The sequence below is a fragment of the Canis lupus genome, chromosome 6, assembly GCF_048164855.1.
Source record: "Canis lupus baileyi chromosome 6, mCanLup2.hap1, whole genome shotgun sequence".
In the NCBI taxonomy this organism is placed as follows: Eukaryota; Metazoa; Chordata; class Mammalia; order Carnivora; family Canidae; genus Canis; species Canis lupus.
This window is the reverse complement of record NC_132843.1, coordinates 59,247,879-59,267,311: the sequence shown is the minus strand read 5'-3', so window position 1 is coordinate 59,267,311 and position 19,433 is coordinate 59,247,879. Positions and strand designations below refer to the sequence as shown.

General features: G+C 39.9%; 1 long non-coding RNA gene across 1 annotated transcript in view; it reads left to right on the top strand.

Annotated features, from left to right (window-relative positions):
* The window catches only part of LOC140635715 (uncharacterized), a 230,898-nt gene extending 214,081 nt beyond the window's left edge, over positions 1-16,817 (top strand). The window contains exon 3 of the long non-coding RNA XR_012033061.1: positions 16,493-16,817. This is a non-coding gene — a long non-coding RNA (uncharacterized lncRNA). The remainder of the gene's footprint in view (positions 1-16,492) is intronic.
* The last annotated feature ends 2,616 nt before the right edge of the window (positions 16,818-19,433 follow it).

Here is a 19,433-nt window from a genome sequence, read left to right as displayed (position 1 = left end):
GTTTATTTCTCGCATAACTCAGCCTGCTTCCAAGTAGGGTTAATACTGTCAACAGCAAGGCCTTGGTTTTTCTGAAGTGTAGAATAGGCATGGTTATGTGAAGCTGAGGGTACAGTCCTGGAGCCAAGCAGAATTGCTTTGCATAATGAAAGAGAAAGAAAGTTGAAGTTTCTGGGGCAAAGAAAAATGCAGGAGTACATGACAGGCAAAAGGGCAGTTGTGGAATCATAGGCAGAGAAACCTTCAGGATTAACATGGCTAAGAAGGAAATTTGAGCTACAGACATGTTCCAGTGGGGACATTTAAGAAGTTTACAATAAGATATTACATGTAAAACTCCTTTTTTCATCATTTGTTAATGCCAGCTCCTATTTCAGGGGGATTGGGATTTTTGGTGGAATTTAGAAAGCTGCTGAGTTCTAAATCGAGGATAAGGCAAAAAAACAGAAGGAGTAGGTTTGTGTGAAGGAGCTGTAGGAATTGAGGAAGGGAGGGCTCAAACGATCAAAGAGACGCATTTTAGAGTTTGTATGGGATTGTCTGAATCAGGATATTTATTATCAGGTACAGCCTTTTCCAATCTAACTTTCCTTGCCTAAAGCATAGAAGGCAGAAACTGATTTTAGGAAGTTTTTTTCTAAGGTTTGTATGAGTAGTATTATTTTAAAACCCTTGCGGATGCTTTGGGCAAGATTTGTCAAAGTAGTACTTTGACAAGGTACCACATTTAGCCTACTTCCTGTTCTTGCAACAGAATCCCTTCCATTTGTTTATATGTTGTCTATGACAGCATTCATGCTACAATAGTTAAGAGTTGCGTGTTTGAACAGAGAATCTATGGCTCATTGTTTTGTGTTCCTTCATGAGATGGTCAGGTACTGCCACAAGAGGAGCCACATGAGAAAGACAGCAGGGTGGGTAGTAAAGAGGTTGGAGACAAGGGAGGGTGGAATGCATAGGTCACTGCCTTATTATGGTTTCTGCTGGAAAGGCAGAACAGAGTGAACAGTTTAGGATTAGCTAGTTTGAATAATTTCAGTGGGCTTCGTGCTATTGGGTTAGTCTCTAATTGTCTGCTTCCTGGACATGAGATGATTAAAGCAGAAACAAATTGCCTCTTGGGGAGTGCTGGCCAGATAGAGGAAATATGGCTCTGGACTGCTTGGTTTACATGGCAAAAGCATGTTCCCAGTTGGGCCCTTTGCTTTCTCGAAGAATTGGCTCTCTCCCTATCAAGAAAGGCTTTTAAAGAAGTGAAAACACTATAATATTGGAGAAAATTAAAAATATATACAATACACCAACAAAATCTAAATTATGTTCTATCTTTCTCTGATGAGAAACTTTGTCATCATGTGCTTTAGGGCAGTAAGTCTTCATTACGTCTTAATTTTTTCCTGAACCCCAATTGAGGAAGGCTGACCTTGTATAACCAGTAGCATCTTAGATGAAATAACCAGCTTAGAATTGAGATGGGAATGTGTCCTCCCCAAGAACGCCAAGATACATACTACCAGGGAGTAATTATTATCTATGCAGAGAATGCTGACCATCTCCAAATGTGATTATTGACACTTAGTCATATCTGAAAGAATCTAGACCAAAAAAAGGGAAAGATCATGGTTGTACCTTTGCCAGGATTTTGCTCAATTTTGCCCTGACTTGTGAATTTAAACTCGGCTGAGAAAAGAACTCCCTTGAAGGAGTCCATCATGGTGGTAGGTTTATCAGAGCTGAGGGAAGCTCAAATATACATGTAACCCCCTTTCTCAGAAAGATAGGGTTCATTTTCCAAGTGTACACAGATGTGATGGTAGCAGTCCCAAGCATCAGTTTTATTTGAGATTCCTTTTTATCCATCTGGCATAAACAAAACCCTTTATTTTGCCTTTTCCCATTGGAGCCTTTGTATCTGGTGCCTATGGACAAAGTTGGGTATGGGCTCTGTTTAGAGATCTAACCTCACTGGGGCTTCATGTGCAGATACTTATCACTCCTGGGCCTCAGCGGCTCCACTGATGCCTTTCTCTGGGGTACTGTTTAATCCTAAGAAATTGTTTTTTTAAGGAAGGTTTTCCCCCTTGCCCTGGTATCCCTTTTAGCTAGAGCATTACCCCTGGAAAACTAAACTGAAAGTTGCAGTTGTCATTTCTGAAGTCCGTGCCCCTAAGCGCATCTGCCATGTGATTCTTATTCTTCCTCTGCATTTGGATGTTACAGGCCTTAAGTAATGTTTCTTTCTCTCATAATTTTTTTCCTGCAATAATGGGATATGCCTGTAGTGCTTCCTTTTCCTTGCTAGTTCCCCTGTGCCTTAGAAAGTCCTCACTAAGGCTTTGACAGTCTAGCCTTCTTCTTTAGTGAGTTTCTTTCCTTCTCTACCACATGCGAGGCTGGTGAGATTTACTGGATGGAGCATGCTCTTTCCTCTCCTTTTTGATTTCTGGCCTACACAGGAACAATACTCAAATATTCAACCTTCAGTATAGCACAGGCACCAACCAATCAAAAGAGATGCTGGCTAAATGAGGCATAAGGGTGTGTTGTTATATACCAGTGCATTGTTGCTAAACAATCAGCCCAGCCCTAGACATAGGCTTTTAAAAAATTTATGCTTGTATGTTTTTTTCTTTTGGGAGCCCTTACAGTAAAACATGAAAAGTCTGTGTGTTCTACACAATTAGATCGTCTATTTTCAAGCGAATTATCATTCAGCTTCTTAACCCTGAGTTGATTAAACTCACTTAGGAAGTATTATCACAGCAGACCAATATCTGAAGCAGTCCAGGACTCAGTCTTGTCTTTTCTAGGTCCCTGTTCGTATGTTTTATTTGTTCTTCTCATTTCCTTAGAGGCCAAATGTCACACAGTTTTGAGTTGACTCCAAAAACTGCCGGCCCTCAGTGGTGTGCTGGAGCTGGCTCACACAGGCTCACCAGAAGTTTGATTGTGCACATCTCTTCCCAAATCCATGTTCAGTGATATTGTATTGAGTGCTTGAAATCAGCCATGGAGGGAGCATTCAGAAATTGGCAAACACTACAAATGAGGCCTTGTTACTTTTTTTCTGCAGGGTGTGTTGTTAAACATTAACCATCACAGTACTGCATCCCCATCTACATTAACTGAGTGACATTAAACTGACTCCCAGTTAATGTTGTACTTATGCTGGTATTAATTAAATTTGTCTTTTTTTTTTTTTCCTGAAATCCTTTGTATAACTGTCTCAAGAGTCTCCAGTTGCTCTTACAAGTAGAGACTGTCTTCGACTGAGCAGTGAAAGTGAGCATTTTCTGTATCTAGATTTCCTTTAGGGAAACCCTACAGGAAGGGCTATGCACTTGTTCTCTTGCTCTATGGAATTTCTTTGGACTAGAACAACCTTTGTGTGATGAGAACATTATTTTGCCTTTTATAATCATCTCTTTTTGAGCCACTTGATCCAGGAACATCTCTTTTTCCCTTTTATATCTGTTTATTGGCCCCCAAGATTTTATTTTCATATTTGGATTGGTGTAGGTAGTCCTCTAAGATCTCCTAAGGAATCTTTTCTTTCTTTCTCCTAGAGCTTCTGATATCATAATAAAATGATGCATATTTTTAAAGCAAACTAAATTTGCTTTCCTGAGCAAACTTGATTTCTTGGAACTATTCAGAACTATTGAGTTTTTGGAACTATTCAGAACTATTTGAGATTTTTCCCCCAATTCCTAAATGTAAGAAGATTATCCTTTATGAAATAAAAATGTCCATTGATAAAATCTACCAACTGGGGAATCTGATGTATAGCCTGGTGATTATAGTTAATAATACTGTATCACATATTCAAAAGTTGCTAAGAAAATAGATGTTAAATGTTCCTATTACAATTAGGAAATGGTAATTATGTGACCTGACAGAGATGTTAGTTAGCACTATGGTGGTAAACATTTTGCAATATATCTAGTGTACCAAATCAATGCACCATATAACTTAAACTTACACAATGTTATATATCAATTATATTTCAATAGAGCTGGAAAAAATCCATTGTCCCTCTGGGTGAAGGCAAAGTTTGGGTCTTTAAAATCTGAAGCCATGGTCAAAAATTATATATTTAATAAATCTGGAGCCAAACCAATATCATGACACAGAAGTTAACCATTGAAAATATATAAGCCTGCTGTATAATCTAGAAGGTGATCCCTCCTCACTTATCATACTTGGCTCTGAATACCATTCAAAATGATATAAAAGAGCCAGTTTCGAGGGGTAGTGGAAGGGAGATGGGCAGGGGGTTGGGGTGGCTGGGTGATGGGCACTGAGGAAGGCACTTGATGGGATGGGCACTGGGTGTTATGCTATATGTTGGCAAATCGAACTCCAATAAAAAATATACAGAAAAGAAGAGCTAGTTTCTAGAATGCACATTCACCTCTTTTTTTTCTAATCACCTTTCAAGTTTAAGCTCAAATATCACCTCTATAAAGACTTCTCTGACTCCCCTGGCAGAGTCTTCCCTGTGTACTTTGTCCATTCTATCTTATTACACTTGTATCATTTAATAACTCTTTCTTTCATTCTTCTACAATACTAAGAAGTCATCTTAGATCAGATACATTTTATTCTTCTTTATATTCCCAGGACTTAGGACAAGTCCCAGGCTGGAACTTCATAAAGTTTGATTAATGACAGAATGCAACATTTTTTTCTAGTATTTATAAAGTTTACATGAAAAATTAAGTGTCATGGAAAACTAAAGTCATTGGATTTAGTGTTCCATTTGAGAGCTGCTGGTCCTTTTGTCTGATCCAGAGTAGAACAAACTAAAGATAGTTGTGCTAATATTGAGATGAATCTTTTGGTTTTCTTATCCCTCTGTAGTGGGTCAAACACGTATTTTGAGTTTTACAACCCTGGTTGTGGTGGTGGATAGGTACAGAGTAGCATCTTGCTTTGGTGATCCAATGCTTTAGCCTAAGTGCTTAGAATACCCATGCTTTTCTTTTTCTTTTTCTTCTTTTTTTTTCTATGTATTTTATTGGAGTTTGATTTGCCAACATATAGCATAACACCCAGTGCTCATCCCGTCAAGTGCCCCTCTCAGTGCCCGTCACCCAGTCACCCCAACCCCTCACCCACCTCCCCTTTCACTACCCCTTGTTCATTTCCCAGAGTTAGGAGTCTCTCATGTTCTGTCACCCTGATATTTCCCACTCATTTTCTCTCCTTTCCCCTTTAATCCCTTTCCCTATTTTTTATGTTCCCCAAATGAATGAAAGCATATAATATTTATCCTTCTCCTATTGACGTACTTCACTCAGCATAAAACCCTCCAGTTCTATCCATTCTATCCATGTTGAAGCAAATGGTGGGTATTCATCGTTTCTCATGGCTGAGTAATATTCCATTGTATACATAGACCACATCTTCTTTATCCATTCTTCTTTCTATGGACACCGAGGCTCCTTCCACAGTTTGGCTATTGTGGACATTGCTGCTATAAACATTGGGGTGCAGGTGTACTGCCATTTCACTGCATCAATATCTTTGGGGTAAATCCCCAGCAGTGCAATTGCTGGGTCGTAGGGCAATTCTATTTTTAACTCTTTGAGGAACCTCCACACATTTTCCAGAGGGCTGCACCATTTCACATTCCCACCAACAGTGCAGAGGATTCCCCTTTCTGCACATCCTCTCCAACATTTGTGGTTTCCTGTCTTGTTAATTTTCACCATTCTCACTGGTGTGAGGTGATATCTCATTGTGGTTTTGACTTGTATTTCCCTGATGGCAAGTGATGCAGAGCATTTTCTCATGTGCTTGTTGGCCATGTCTGTGTCTTCCTTGGTGAAATCTCTGTTCATGTCTTTTGCCCATTTCATGATTGGATTGTTTGTTTCTTTGCTGTTGAGTTTAATAACTTCTTTATAGATCTTTATAGATAACTAGCCCTTTATCTGATATGTCATTTGCAAATATCTTCTCCCATTCTGTAAGTTATCTTTTAGTTTTGTTGACTGTTTATTTTGCTGTGCAGAAGCTTTTTATCTTGATGAAGTCCCAATAGTTCATTTTTGCTTTTGTTTCCCTTGCCTTCATGGATGTATCTTGCAAGAAGTTGCTGTGGCCAAGTTCAAAAAGGGTATTACCTGTGTTCTCCTCTAGGATTTTGATGGATTTTTGTCTCACATTTAGATCTTTCATCCATTTTGAGTTTATCTTTGTGTATGGTATAAGACAATGGCCTAGTTGACAATTGGCTGTCCAATTTTCCCACCACCATTTATTGAAGAGACTCCTTTTTCCAGTGGATAGTCTTTCCTGCTTTGTCGAATATTAGTTGACCATAGAGTTGAGGGTCCATTTCTGGCTTCTCTATTCTGTTCCATTGATCTATGTGTCTGTTTTTGTGCCACTACCACACTGTCTTGATGACCACAGCTTTGTAGTACAACCTGAAATCTGGCATTGTGATGCCCCCGGCTCTGCTTTTCTTTTTTAATATTCCCCTGGCTATTCGGGGTCTTTTCTGATTCCACACATATCTTAAGATGATTTTTTCCAACTCTCTGAAGAAAGTCCATGGTATTTTGATAGGGATTGCATTGAATGTGTAAATTGCCCTGGGTAGCATTGACATTTTCACAATATTAATTCATCGAACCCATGAGCATGGAATATTTTTCCATCTCTTTGTGTCTTCCTCAACTTATTTCAGAAGTGTTATGTAGTTTTTAGGGTATAGATCCTTTACCTCTTTGGTTAGGTTTATTCCTAGGTATCTTATGGTTTGCGGTACAATTGTAAATGGAATTGATTCCTTAATTTCTCTTTCTTCACTCTCATTGTTAGTGTATAGAAGTGCCACTGATTTCTGGGCATTGATTTTGTATCCTGCCGCATTGTTGAATTCCTGTATGAGTTCTGGCAATCTTGGGGTGGAGTCTTTGGGTTTTCTATGTAGAGTATCATGTCATCTGTGAAGAGGGAGAGTTTGACTTCTTCTTTGCCAATTTGAATGCCTTTAATGTCTTTTTGTGGTCTGATTGCTGAGGCTAGGGCTTCTAGTACTATGGTGAATAGCAGTGGTGAGAGTGGACATCCCTGAGGTGTTCCTGATCTTAGGGGAAAGGCTCTCAGTGTTTCCCCATTGAGAATCATATTAGCTGTGGGCTTTTTGTAGATGGCTTTTAAGATGCTGAGGGATGTTCCCTCTATCCCTACACTCTGAAGAGTTTTGATCAGGAATGGATGCTGTATTTTGTCAAATGCTTTCTCTACATCTATTGAGAGGATCATATGGTTCTTGTTTTTTCTTTTGTTGATATCATCTATCACCTTGATTGTTTTATGAGTGTTGAACCAACCTTGCATCCCAGGGATAAATCCCACTTGGTCATGGTGAATAAGCTTCTTAATGTACTGTTGGATCCTATTGGCTAGTATCTTGTTGAGAATTTTTGCATCTGTGTTCATCAGGGATATTGGTCTATAATTCTCCTTTTTGATGGGATCTTTGTCTGGTTTTGGAATTAAGGTGATGCTGGCCTCATAGAACGAGTTGGGAAGTATTCCATCCCTTTCCATCTTTCAGAAGAGCTTCAATAGAATAGATATTGTTTCTTCTTTAAAAGTTTGATAGAATTCCCCTGGGAAGCCATCTGGCCCTGGACTTTTATGTCTTGGGAGGTTTTGCTTCAATTTCATCCCTGGTTATTGGCCTGTTCAGGTTGTCTATTTCTTCCTATTCCAATTTTAGTAGTTTGTGGTTTTCCAGAAATACGTCCATTTCTTCTAGTTTGCCTAATTTATTGGCATATAGCTGCTCATAGTATGTTTTTAAAATCATTTGTATTTCTTTGGTATTGGTTGTGATCTCTCCTTTTTCATTCATGATTTTATTAATTTGAGCATTTTTTTCTTTTTAATAAGGCTGGCTAATGGTTTATCTATCTTATTAATTCCTATCTTATTAATTCCTTCAAAATCTTATTAATTTGAGCATTTTTTTCTTTTTAATAAGGCTGGCTAATGGTTTATCTGGCTAATTAATTAGCTGGCTAATTAATTCCTTCAAAATCCTCAAAGAAGCAACTCCTGGTTTTGTTGATCTGTTCTACAATTCTTCTGGTCTCTATTTCATTGAGTTCTGCTCAAATCTTTATTAACCCCCTTCTTCTGCTTGGTGTAGGTTTTATTTGTTGTTCTTTCTACAGTTCCTTTAGGTGCGAGGTTAGCTTGTGTATTTGAGTTTTTTCCCATTTTTTTTTGAGGGATGCTTGTATTATTATGTTATTTCCCTCTCAGGACTGCTTTTGCTGTATCCCAAGGATTTTGAACAGCTATACTTCATTTTCATTAGTTTCCATGAATCTTTTTAATTCTTCTTTAATTTCATGGTTGACCCATTTATCTTTTAGCAGGATGCTCTTTTTAACCTCCACGTTTTGAGTTTATTCCAAATTTCTTCTTGTGATTGAGTTCAAGTTTCAAAGCCTTTTGGTCTGAAAATATGCAGGGGACAATCCCAATCTTTTGGTATCGGTTAAGACCTGATTTGTGACCCAGTATGTGGTCTATTCTGGAGAAAGTGCACTTGAGAAGAATGTGTATTCAGTTGCATTCAGATACAAAGTTCTGTATATATCTGTGAAATCCATCTGGTCCAGTGTATCATTCAAAGCTCTTCTTTCTTTGGTGATGTTGTGCTTAGAATATCTGTCATTTGCAGATAGTGCCGTGTTGAAGTCTCCTACTATTAGTGTATTATTATTTAAGTATGTCTTTACTTTGGTTATTAATTGATTGATATACTTGGCAGCTCCCACATTAGGGGCATAAATATTCATGATTGCTAGGCCTTCTTGTTGGATAGACCCTTTAAGTATGATATAGTGTCCCACCTCATCTCTTACTGCAGTCTTTGGGATAAACTTTAATTTATCTGGTATGAGGATTGCTACCCCAGCTTTCTTTTGAGGACCATTTGAATGGTAAATGGTTCTCCAACCTTTCATTTTCAGGCTGGAGGTGTCCTTAGGTCTAAAATGAGTCTCTTGTAGACAGCAAATAGATGCGTCTTGCTTTTTTATCAAGTCTGAAACCCTGTGTCTTTTGATGGGATCATTTAGCCCATTCACATTCAGAGCAACTATTGAAAGATAGGAATTTAGTGTCATTGTAATATCTATTCAGTCCCTGTTTTTGTGGATTATTTCTTTGGGCTTCCTCTTTCTTTTACAGAGTCCCCCTTACTATTTATTGCAGAACTGGTTTGGTGGTCACATATTCTTTCAGTTTCTTCTTATCTTGGAAGCTCTTTATCTCTCCTTCTATTCTGAATGAGACCCTTGCTGGATATAGTATTCTTGTTTGCATGTTCTTCTCATTTGGTATCCTGAATATATCCTGGCATCCCTTTCTGGCCTGCCAGGTCTCTGTGGAGAGGTCTTCTGTTAATCTAATATTTCTCCCCATATAAGTTAGGGATCTCTTGTCTCTTGTTGCTTTAAAGATTTTCTCTTTATCTTTGGAATTTGCAGAGGTGAGGTGTTGAGTGGTTTTTATTGATTTTTTTTGGGGGGGCGGGGGGAGGATCCTCTCAATCTCCTGGATCTGAATGCCTATTTCCCTCCCCAAATTAGGGAAGTTCTCAGCTATGATTTGTTCATATATGCTTTCTGGCCCTCCAGCCCTCTCGATGCTCTCTGGAACCCCAATTATTCATAGATTTTTCCTTCTGAGGCTTTCATTTAGTTTCCTTAACCTTTCCTCATGGTCTTTTGTTCTTCTCTTTTTTCCTCAGCTTCCTTCCTTGCCATCAACTTGTCTTCTATGTCTCTCATTATTTCTTCTACCTCATTAACCCTCATTAGGACCTCCAGTTTGGATTGCATCTCATTTAATTGATTTTTAATTTCAGCCTGATTAGATATATATTCTGAAGTCATCAAGTTTCTTGATTCCTTTATGCTTTTCTCTGGAGCCACCAGCAGCTTTATAATTGTGGTTCTGAATTGGCTTTATGACATCAAATTGTAATCCAAATTCTGTAACTCTGTGGCAGAGAGTACTGTTTCTGATTCTTTTGTGGTGAGTTCTTCTTTCTAGTCATTTTGCTCAGTGCAGAGTGGCTGTATGAGCAGGCTGAGTCAAGAATATCAACTACGACCTAAGTAAATTTCACTCTAGATGATTCTGCCAGGGTCAGAAGCTAGAAACTGAAAACAAATATCAGAATGAAATAAAACAAAAGGACCACTAAAGTGAAAAACAAATTTTAAAACAAAGTAAAAAATAAAAGGCCAAGAATCCCAAAGAAGAAGAGAATAAAAAGAGAAAAGAAAAAAAGAAGAAGAAAAAAAGGGGGGTACTGGGAGGTGGTGGTGGTGATGAAGTTGTAGTGGAGGGAGAATATAGTCTACCTGAGGGGTTCTAGAGGGTGATCCTCTTGGTTCTGAGTATATTAAGTTCTGTATGTTAGAAGATGCTCAGTCCCGAATTTATATAAACCAGAAATACTTATAGAAGGCCCCAACATTGACCACCAAAACATAAATTAGATAAAAGAGGGGGGCAGAATGGGAATGAGGAATCTCACAGAATGAACCAGCACAGTATACCAGTTGGTTCTGGGTGCATGCCGGTCATGTTTTAGAAGGTATTAACCTCTGCTATTGTAGAACAAAATGAGGCAGAGAAAAACAAAACAAAACACAAAACAACAACAACAACAAAAAAACATATCTTGTATATCTCCCAAAATAGTTGAGTATGTTGAAGGGAATCTAGAAGTGGAAAATATATCTAGGACCTATAATTGTAGAAATATGAAAGTCAAAAAGGTAGAATCTTAAAAATGAAGAGGTGGTAAAATATTGTAGTTAAGGTGGAAAAAGAGAAAAAAAAATTGGAAATTTACAGTCTGATATAAAAACGAGTTGTACCGGAAAAAGGAAGAAAAAAAATAGGAGGGGTACCCTCTGGTTCTATATACTGTAAATCCCTCAACTTCCCCTGGAGCTTTCCAGCACTGCTCGGTCAAGAACTTGCTCATCCCCTGTCCTTCCAGCGGGTCTTCTGGGGGGAGTGGCCTGCTGTGCTGATTCTCAGGTGTGTGCACCTGCGGAAGCTCCCCCACCCCCTGCTAGGTGCCGGGCTCAGTGGGAGCTGTTTACCCCGTGAGGCCTCTGTTCCCTGGCGGCCCCACCCCTCCCAGGAACAGGGTGACACAAGGAGGAGCAAACACACTGGTGGGCCAGCTCTCCAGCCCTGGCGTCAGCTCCCGCAGTAACTACCACAGCTCCCAGTCCACACTGGCCTAGGTGTTCCCAGGCGGCAGGGGCGCTGCTCTGCACAGCTCCGGGGCGCCCGGCGGCAGGAGCTTCTCGCTGTCTTGTGTCCTCTCCGCCTCCACCTGTCCCGGGGGGAGAGCAGGATCCTGGGCTGTGCCCCCCGGTGCCCTGGGATCCGGGGCCTGCATGGCTGGAATCGTGCTCCCGGGGCAGCGACTCCCAAAGGCAGCAGGGCGCAGCCCCCTCTGCCCGGAGCCCCCGGCTGACCCCCCGGCTTCTCCCGAGGCCCCACCGGGGGCTCTAGCCCTTTACTGAGCTGGGCCCGCAGTGTGGGGTGCTCTCTCCCCCGGGTGCACTTCCTCTCCTAGTGACCCCGGGAGACTGGAGGCTCCACTGCCCTCCTGCGGTTCTGACCAATTTCCCTGCTGAGTGCCTTTCCCTCTGGGAAGAATCCAGTGTGGATTTTTAAAGTTCCTGCTTCTCCAGAGCTGGGCTTTCCTGTCCCAGGGGCTCTCGCCTGGGCTTTAGCCGGGTTCCTCGCAGGGCCCCTCCCCCACTTGATTCTTTTTAATATTTTTCCATCTTCCTACCTTGTTAGAAGCGAAAATCCTTCTCTCTGTAGTGGTCCGGCTGTTCTCTTTTTAAATCTCAGGTTGAATTCGTAGGTTTTCAGGATGGTTTGAAAGTTATCTAGGTAAGTTGGGGGGACCAGGTGACTTGGGGACCCTACCCCTCCACCATCTTGTCGCGCCCCCTTCCATACCCATGCTTTTCTGGCCTATTGAAAAGAGTGTGCAATTTCAGTAAGTCTGGGTTTTCTCTCTTGGCTGTGCCAATTAACATTTATGTGTTCTTAATGCAAGTTGTCAAATTTTGGTGAGTCTCTGGATCCTTATTCATAAAATAGGCTTAATAATATCCATATCCATGAGTTAATTTGAGGATCATACAGGAGACCTTGTAAACATTTATTCTCTAAAAATCAGTGTTTTTATATGACTGAGTCCTGTTAGGGTCAGCTAGAGTTAACTGTAGATGTGGATTCTGAGCAATACAGAAACTCTATGTAATTATGAGCCGTGTGCCATTTCTCCTCTGACATTTCAGGATATTCATCTTTCTCATCACACAAAAAGAGTTAACCTGGAAATGGCCATGCTTCATGGCTCATCCTGCGTGAGTTATTTTTTTTTTTCTTTTTCAAAAGTTTGAACTGATACAATTTCACCAGCTTTTCTGCCTCTAAGACCACACAGGCTTTTTGTTTTTTTCTCCCTCCAAGTCCCCCTTCAAATAAAACACTTCAATCTCTTTCTTGTGATTGTGTAACTCAGAAATGTCTAAAGCTATAAGCTTCAATCTTGGCAGGGTTGTCATCTTCACTATGAAAGAAAAAACAAGGAAAATTTGAAGGAGAAGATTTTCACTGTATTTTTTTTTCTTTTAAGTTAGTTAAATGTAAAAAATAACGTGGAATTGTTATTTACATGTTTTCATTCTCCTTGGTAATAACATCATTGTATTGCCTGAGGAGATTTCAACATCACCATCCTATTGACAAATAGAATAGAGACATAGTCCTATTCTAATCAGGGATAGTATATAAAGCTTATTCTAGTCTTGTAATCAGTAAGTGTTTCTCATCTTCTGTTAGACTAATTTTTACTCAGGTCTAATATCAAAGTCAATTATGGTAAGTAAAAGAGGTGATTGTCTTCAGGGTACCACCCCACCCCAGAATCCTCCCCTACTTTTAGCAAAAATGAAATTCTAACTTCAGAATTTCCCTTATCTAGACAGCTATATTTTTTGCAAAAAGGCAAATGGCAGTTATTATCTGTGGACTGCTCTGAACTAATAAAGAATCTGAAAATAATTTTGAAGGGAGTTGGATGAAGTTGTGTATATAGACTATGTGTGTAAGGATTAGCAAGAGGGGGCTCAGAAGGTAGAACAAAGAGGATGAAGCTGTTACCATTGAATTGACCTACTTTATAGATGAAGGAAGGGACATACTCAACTGTAATTCACTTATATGGAAGGAGAACTCCAGAGGGCACTCTCAAAAGCATAGGAAAGAATGTAAGAGAGTCTTACATTCTAAGTCTTATACTCTAAGATGGTGACTTAGAGTCTGGCATAGATAAAGCAACATGGAATGTGAGATAAAGAGCAAAGAGATGTCCAGTAGATTTACGTCTTTGTCTTTGTCCAGGAGTGACACACATGTGAGGCATGGCAAGTTTGGCTGGCTGAGGTTTCCTACAGAATTATGCTCAGTGTCTTTAGGAGATTGAATCAGTAGCCAGACCTCCATGTGCTGAAGACAGAGGAGATGGAGGTCCAGGTGACTAGCTAACCTCCAGGTTAGTCTTTTCTTAGATTTCCTCATCAGGAGCAATTCACAATTTGTATTTGCTAGAAAGAAACAAAACAAGAGAGAAATTTAAAAACAGATAAAGTGCAATTGCTGGGTCATAGGGCAGATCTATTTTTAACTCTTTGAGGAACCTCCACACAGTTTTCCAGAGTGGCTGTACCAGTTCATTCATTTGGGGAATATAAAAAATAGTGAAAAGGGAATAAAGGGGAAAGGAGAAAAATGAGTGGGAAATATCAGGGAGGGAGACAGAACATGAGAGACTCCTAACTCTGGGAAATGAACTAGGGGTGGTGAAAGGGGAGGTGGGCGGGGGGGGGTGACTGGGTGACGGGCGCTGAGGGGGGCACTTGATGGGATGAGCACTGGGTGTTATTCTATATGTTGGCAAATTGAACACCAATAAAAAATAAATTTATTTTTAAAAAAGAAAAAAAACAGATAAGGTGTTGTTGCAAAAGACATGACTTACAAATTCTGGAATTCTAGAATTTTATATATGGGGGACTTATAGTTGAAAAAGATCATTGGGTACCTGGGCTACAGGAAACTTGCTCAAGTTGTCTTAGTAGTGGAAATTTCTTGCAAGGGCACACATGGCAGTAGAGAAGACAGTATGCTCGCAGGAACCTAGGTACATCAATTACCCATGTTCCTAGATAGTGCTGAGCACTAGAGTCATCTCTGTTCCCCTAGGAGCAAGAATCTATAGATCTGTACTCTGATACCATTAACAAGTCTCTGTTACTCTCTGTTTATGCCTCCTCTTGTGTCTTTTTCTCATTGCTCGTCAACTCTTTGGAGATCCACAGTGACAAGACAGACTCTGGAGTTAAAATACCTCATTTCAAACACTGACTCTATTCCTAACTGTGCATGTTACCTAATCTCAGTCTTCTCATCGGTAAAGTGGGGATAATGGTGGTACTTACCTCACTGATTGTTTTGATAATGAATGAGTTCACATATGTAAAGCCCTATTGCTAATATATTTTTTCAGGTTCCCCTTGTTTTAACTCTCGAGAAAGATACTGGATGTCCTAGAAAATTATATTACCTCTATCATTTAGAGTTTTTCTTGCAAGAGTATTAGATGGATGGTGACCAGTGACTGACCACATTTGGGTCAGATTTCTGTGAGGCTCAATTCATGGCCAACCCTTGTTTGTAAAAGACCATGAGGCTATTTGCCTTAGGAAAAGGCTGTGGGGAGACAGTTTTCCTTAAAAGAGGTGGTGAATGTGGCTAACTCTTACTGGCAAGCCCATTCTGGGAGGGATTAGTGTAAAGAGGATGCTTTATCTAATTAACTAAATTCATCCATCATGCTGCTATTACAATCTCTGACCCTTCTTTCTTTCTCATTTAACTCATGTAATTACTTCAATTATGCACTCCTTCAATTATTATAATTATGTATTTTTTATTGAAGATGTTCTTAGATGGTATGATGTTGGCAAGATGATCTCTAAGCTTTCTTTCTGTCTTGATATTCAATTAGGATGCCTTTACAATGATTCCTGTTAGTTTGGAGGACAAGGTCTCTGTCTTCTTGTTTACAGCTATATTCCTAGCATTAGAATAGTGCCTGACATGTGATAAGTGCTCAATAAATATTAGTTGAATGAATGAATAAAAAGATTTGGAAGAGGAAAATGGTCAAGCAGAGTGATTCTGGGCATACATTTTATGGTCTTTCTCTAATGTTTAATGTCTGATGTTTTTCTATTATAAGATAGAAAATTATCCATCACTCATATTTTACTGGTGTAGTTTTCTTACTGGACCAAAATAAACCCTCTGGAGGTCAGTGCAATGAGCCAAGGCAGGCACTGAACAGGCAGGAATAGGGATGGAGATGTTTACACCCAGACGTTGAACTGGCATATTGCTGATAACTAGAAAAAGCATCACCAAAGTCACTCTGCAGTTGCCATGGATACTATCTTGGGTGCTCTGAGGTGTCATTACACAGTGGAAAGAGTCATGCAGAGTTGGGCTCAAATCCCAAGTCGGCTCTTCTTTGGCTTTGTGTCCTTGCAAGGTTATTTAAACTCTAGAGCCTCAGTTTTCTTATTTAGAAAATGCATTGTTGGATTAAAGATGATAATGGCACTTACCTAAACATTTCCATGGTAAAAATAGTAACATTTTCCATTACCCAGCACTAAGCCTTCTCAATTATTCTGTGCAGTAGGTGTTATTATTCCTATTGACAGATGAGACAACCAAGGTGCAGAGAGGCAAACTGATTTGTCAAAGTCATACTACTGATAAGAGGTGGAGCTAAGTTTTAAACCCAGATTTGGCTTGAATCTCATATCTTGAATACAGATAATTTATGTAAAGTGCCTGGCACATGCAGACATTTAATAAGTGGAAATGTTAAGATTATTTCTCAATGTATACTGCCATGAGGACTTTCTCATCCTCATCATTTCTTCCCAAGTCAGAGAGCTTTAAATACCCTCCTTTCCACCCCAACCTATTTCCGTACACAAACTCATGAACTTCCAAAGATCTTGTAAAATGAAGTAAGACAACACTGAACACAACTGGCTACTTTCTAGACAGTGTTAGGAAAGGACAGTCCATTTCCTAGGTTTGAGGATCATTTAGGGATTAATATATACCTTATAGTGACATGCTTAGATCCCTGACAGCTGGGTAAAAATGGGTCAGGTGGGCTTTTCTACCTAAGTAAACACAGAAAAGTGGGTGTTCAAACCTTTCTCCCACTCACCGTCATGCATCAGTATTGCTTTTTTTTTTTTAATGTTCTGAGCTATAGCCATGAGAGATTCTTTATAAAACCAAATTTGATTCTGTTCTCTAGATCAAAGAAATGATTACACCCTGGAGGGCTAAAACTATTATACAAGAAGAAAGAGAAGAAGAGGGTAAACGCTGAGATGGGGAATAATTACTGCCAAAGGTGAAGGAGATTGACTGGGAGCATGATACCTGTATAATTGAGGCAAAGTGAATATAAAAATCTGTGCTTGCTTCCAGCATGCACATTCAGAGGTCCTTCGCGACTGGTGTGTACAGCAGGTGGGGTGCTTAAATGTTTGCTTCTCTTGGATCTTTGCTTTTATAATCTGCTTTTACAAGGCCTATTTAAGGAGTCCACTTTACTGCTAGCAGGGGAGTGGAGCACAATAAAGCTATATTTAAAAACAATCCCAGTTATCTTAAATTTCTTATGACATTCTTTGAGTGTTAAATCTGCAGATGAAGGTAATGGCAACTCTCCTGTCCTTAAAAAAAATTTCTGGTAATTGTTGAGTTTCCCAACATAAGCTCAGATAGTGGGATGAGTGGAGTGGGAAACCAGAGAACCTGATCTGGACCTACATACATAATTTCCTGCCTCTTTGGGTTCTGTTCTTCATTAGAAGCTGGAGGTTTGTTTTTTCTGATTTTCCTAGGAACCTTTTTCAGGGTCTCTTTCTGAACTCTAAGTGAGTTACATCCCAGCCAACAAGCTGTATTAGACAAATAAGAGGCAGGCCAGGGTTGTAGTTAAGGAAATTCTACCTCAGATCTTGGCTTCCTCACCTGTCTCCACTCTCTAGATTGCCAATTTCATTTCCATGGTGAGACTAAGCTCAGTCTGGATGTAATATGGTTTATTAAAGGGAATATGCTGCGCTTCTTGAAGTTCTGAGATCAGCCTGGTTTTCCCTGACCAAATTTCCTCCTCTCTTCCTCTATCTGGCAGCCCTCCTCCTCCTTCTCTTCACTTCCCCCTCTTTCTCTTTTTCCCCTTCTTTCTTTGGCGTCCCTGTCTACACTTTCATTTTTCATCTATTCTACTTTCTCTGCTTTGTATTTTACTTTGTTTCTCTTCCTCCACATTTCAAACCTAACTCGTTTATAGCTTTGTCCTGCATGTATCTTCCTTCCCCCTCTATGATATTTTCCACTTTTTTTCAAAGTAATATTGTTTATCACCTTTTCAAAAGAACGTGCATCGTTAATGGTCATGAAACCCCTGGGGGACAGAAGTGAAAATGAAAAGCTCTGTTCCTCAATACCCAGATGGACTGACAAGAGGGAGGATATACCGCATGAAAGACTAGCTCCAGGGGCCCAGACAAATTAGTCTGGGCTGAATTCTGCCTACTTTTCTCTGGATGGCTCTGCTCTGTTGGTTCCACTCAACAGGAGACCATTTTATCAACTGTCTGACCCTTTATACCAAAACTTTCAATTTATTTATCTGTTGGTTTTTGCTCCCACCCCCAATAAGTCTGCAATTATTTGCTTTTGAAGACAAACATTAATATTGTTAAAAGCCTCCCATATGTGCCTACCCATTCACCATGCTCAGAAACATAACTGGAGTGGCAGCAGAGATAACATTGCAGATCATTGTTAAGGAAAGCTTTGATTCTGAGAAAAGCAGAAAATCAGTAGTGAGAGCTAAACAAAATATCTGAGCACTAGTCAGCAAAGGAAGAAAACAGCATTGGGTGCAGACCTTGTGAAAAGTACCATGGAATGTTCTCCAGCCAGAATGAGTAAAAAGACAGGAGCGAAGTCCGTGCGGCTGTTGAGGGACTGACACAGATGGGCAAAGCAGGAAGGGAAAGACTGGTGGGCAAGAGGGCTGAGTTTATGATATACTTAGGGAGAGCTATGATATACTTAGAAATGTACTCTCCAGACTTTCTTCAAAGAAGAAATTGTTGCCTCAGTGTCAGGGAATGCTCTTTCTGCAGTCTTCAGCTCTAGATTCATTTAGAGATTGAATCAGCTGCAGACAGCTTCTTGTCAAAGGCCGCACCTTTCTGAAATGCCCTATATCTAATGATTGGTAGATTTGCAAGTTAAAGGCTCAGCCACTTCATGCCAATTCAAGACAACTCTGTTGGGACATTTTAGCACTAGCTCCCCATGGGATTGGCCAAGGCTATCTTTGGGTTTATGTTGTAGCTAACCTTCTCCCACTACCCAGTCTTTCTTTTTTCTCCCACAGATGCTTCCCCAATGAGTATCCTCCATGCTAACCTCCATCTTAGTCTGTTTTCCCAGAAAACTCAGCTAGTGACAGTTGATGTCCAGTGGTCCAAGAAAGCAAGGATTAAGATGGAATTTTTGAGCCAGCTGACTTATTTCCCACTTGGTGAGGAGCATTCCATCAATAAAGAGCACAGATAGCTTCTGGCACAAGGAGGAAGTTCAGTTATTAAAGCTTTGAGCAGGATTGGATGGTGTACCAGTGGAAAGAAATGCCAGGTACTAAGGATTGGAAAAATTGTAACTAGAAAAACAAGGGAATTGACTGGCTATTGCTGAGCTCAGTGGATGCACTAAACTATGGGGTAGCAAACCATGACTCATGGGTGAAATTCTGCCCATTGCCTGTTTTTATAAATAAAGTTTGATTGGGATACAGTCACACTCATCATTTATATATTGTTTATAACTGCGCTTTTACTATAAAGGTAAGTTAAGTAGTTTTGATAGCAATTTTATGGCCTCAGAGCCTAAAATGTTTAGTGCTATGTACTGTATAGCCCTATGAAGATAGTTTCCTGACCACTGCATTAAAAAAGAGAGAGATAGAGAGAGATAAAGAGTTGGAGTGATTAATAAGCAATTGCAAAACCAAACATAAAACCCAGAAAGCCTTTTTGACAGACTACAAAGAAGGTTTCATCTCTGGTAGTGGGAGAGCAGAGAATGCTATGGAGCTAAACCAGAACTTAATGTAGTAGCTGAGCTCCAGAGAAGGTTAAACTCCTAGCCAAGGGAGGTATTTTATACTA